Below are 3,680 nucleotides of genomic sequence, written 5' to 3'. Positions count from 1 at the left end.
ACTTCCATGAGCTACAAAGATTAAGTGGATATGTAAACGTAAAAAAAAAAACCAAAACATAATTCACACAAAATATTATTTCTATCTTTTAACAGCATTTTTTAAGATGTAACCAAAGAACAAAGTATGCATAAGTTAGGCAAAAATACTGTATTTGCATACATAAAAAGGAAATTGAACAAAAAGCCAGAAATGTATTCATGATTCTATGATTTAAAATATAACATATGGTTTACTATCTGCTAGTGTGGCCTTTATATTTTCACAGAGTTACACATTATATAAATCATGTAACTGCTGGCTACCATAAAGCTGGATAAAGCCAAAACAACATGGGCCAAACCCCAGAATCCAAACTCTGGTTAATGACATCGAAGTTTTGTTTGGATAATAGAAAAAGAAATGGGGAGTTGGGACAAGTGTATCTCTGTAATTCCAGACAGCTGTTGTTTAACTTGTTCTTGCAGATCTCTAAAGACAGAACTTCAAAATTTCCCAGACAATGTATTTAAGTGCTTTATTATCTTACTATTATAAAAATTGTGTTGAGGTTATTTTGTTTTTTTGTTTTGGGGTTTTTGGGGTTTTTTTATCTAATGTGAATCTTTGCAACCCTAATTTAAGTCATTCTTCTTGCCGTATTTTATATGACAGAAAACAGGCTGTCGTATTCGCTTTTGTAACAAAATTTTACACAAACAGTGATCAAGATTCCAATCCCACTCTTTCTTCACTTCCTTGTGCATCATGTTTTCCCCAGAAGTACTCTCAGATCTGACACAGTATTACAGACGGGAAGAATGGTTTAGAGTATTCACATGAAGTGAAGGCTCCTGTTGTTCTCCAAAGTCTTCTGCAACTTCGAAGAAATCAGACTCTCATTCTATCAAATGGGTATAAAGCTGCTGTTGTTTCAGGTTGTGCAGTTTGAGGTCTTTTTACACCGCAGAGCTTCTTTTTCAGCACAGAGGTTGTGTGGATAGTACAATCAGGCTCTGATCTAGACAATCAACGACTTATGCAATTTGCTGGGTAAGAAAGGTGACAAGGGTCTCTTTAAAGTTGAACTGCACAATACATAGCCAAAACCTATTTTCCAATAACTCTGGTCTTGTGTATATTAAGCAAAATATAACATGATTTAATTGAGGGAACTGGGAAAGAAATCCCCTAAAACCAGAGTTTTCAATATATAAAAACAATGTTGACAAGACTAAAAAGACTGCTTCAGCTGGATACTATATTCACTTGAATTGCATCTAGAGTTTTCAGATTTCCTGAATTAACACACAGAGCGTACAATCTTTTCCAAATAGTATATGTTTCCAAATAATAATAAACAAATATTTTGTTTCAAAAAACACTCTGAGTGGAAAATATAATACGATCTGGTAAGGTAATTGTAGTTATGACAGCCATTATTGCACAAAACATTTCACAGAAGCTTCTTCTATTGCACCTTATTGTATTTTTCCATCAATTATTATGTTTAGAGGCCTAACCTCAAAAGCAAATGCACTTGTCTTTACATGCACTTGAATTGTTACTGCCATTTAAAACTAATCAATGTTTTCTTTAGTACCATAATAGCTTATTTGCAAAGCACTTCTTTTAGAAAAATTTACTTGGTATTCTGGAAGGAAACATGTTTAACATTCTAAGAAAAACTCCCAGGAAAGAAGGTTTGATTCTTATCTCAAAGTTTAGTGCAACTAAACTGCTTTCAAGAGCTTTAAAATTTGTGCACAAAGGGAGTTGCTAGTATATTATACCAATGTGTTCGTACGTAATAGAAGAAAAAACCTTGCATTATATACCATCCTTATAACCTTAGAGAAGCCCAGAGAATTAATTTGAAAGGGCTGAGCATATAAATATAGGCTTTCATTAATGTTAACAGGAAAACAAATGGTTAAAATTTTATTATTAACCAGTGTTTACATACACATTCCTTGGAAATACACCACTCCTGACTTGGATGTTCAACTACATAAAACTCATAGGACACCAAGGTCTCATTGAGTGGAGGAAAGCCCAAGCTGCTCCAGTAAAGTCAATATATGCACTCAGAGTGCAGTTTGACACAAACAAGAATGTTCACGCCACTTTCCTCTAGGAATATAAGGGAGGTTTCTAAATTAGTCTCTGTAGACTCCTTCAGAAGGAGGTCAGAGAAACAAAGTTAAGCAATATGAGTACCCCTAATGTCTCAAGATCTGCAGTTATTCAACAAAAGGAAGTCTTAATTAAGGAAAAACAAAATTTGTGCAAAACTCACAACCAGGCTTTTTTTTTATTTCCAAATGTAAACATCTACTGCTTTATCAAGCAGATCAGCTCCAGTTCAAGCTACGCCTGTACTTGAATACATCCAAACCCATTGATTCCCGGAGGGTAGCAAGTCTATCACTAGGATGAAAGTTATAAAAACAAGTTGAGCTCTTCTGTTTAAAAATGTTCTATAGGGGGTTATAATAATTGAACATTTGTAAACAGGAAAGATATTACAATGCCTATGATCAGAACTGTGAATTTGATACAGTTTGTCCTGTGCATCTTGTTTAGCTTCAGAGTGATACCTGTCTGCTGTAGGTCTACAAAATATTTAATCCATTCTATTTGGAACACAGCCTTGTCTGATGTGACACCTTATGCTTATACTTCCAAACTCTCTACCTTTATCTTAATCTGTGCACTGTTCTCAGCTGAATGTTACTAATACTAACAGTGGTAGCAGGTGATTTGCTTTCCAATATTAGCCATGGAGAAGATGCAGAGTGGAGATGCTCTTCAAAGCTTTGCAGCTTTGCAAATAGGTGTTAAAATCACAAAAGGAGCTGAGTGTCTTAACTGGCATACCTGCAGTGTACACTGAGTAACTGCATTCATGGATAAGTACAATTAGCAGTTCCAGAAGTGAAAGGCCCTGTGGGCAAACAACTGCCTGTTTAACATACACCAAGCAGAGGAGTGTGATCCTGTATTTCCTTTCCACTCTACATACAATATATTTTTAAAAATCTAACTCTATTCCAAACATAATGAGCAAAACTGTCAAACTTAGAAGTAAGGATGCAGGCTTTAATGACAAGGGCACGAAGTTATTCACATGACCAGACAGTTCACAAGCAGAACTCCTTACCTATGGAAAGTGTGTGGTTCAAAAATATGTGTATTTCAAGATACGTGTATTTCCAAGCCTGGAAACAAGAAACAGACATAAAAAAAAAAAAAAAAAGATTAAATACCCCCCAAAGTTGCAATTAATAAAATAAGTTCAGCTGAGGAATACAGAGTGCCAAGCTTTACCAAAACGAAGAAATAGAATTATAATTCAAAACATTGGACAGAGTAACTGCCCACAAAGTAATGCAACAACCTATGCCAAAGCATTTGCTACCACTTAATTTGCTGCTGAAGACTGAATAGACTGAAGTCTAGCTCCTTTGTTAAATTACATGTTTCAGAATTAATCCTGTAGCCTGCAGCAGGTAGCAGATGCTTTATAGGGTGACTTAGAGCAGACAGTCACCTATTACTGCTCATTATTTAATAGCACTGTTTCAACTCTACTGTGATTGCATTCACTGCTGGGTAGTTGCTTTTACAGGCTCATGTTTTCACAGTTCTTTTCCAAGATTTCACACCTGATTCCAGAGTATTACATTGACTCCAGTTGG

Source organism: Psittacula echo (genome assembly GCF_963264785.1).
Source record: "Psittacula echo genome assembly, chromosome: Z".
Taxonomy (NCBI): domain Eukaryota; kingdom Metazoa; phylum Chordata; class Aves; order Psittaciformes; family Psittacidae; genus Psittacula; species Psittacula echo.
Note: the sequence above shows the minus strand (reverse complement) of the source record.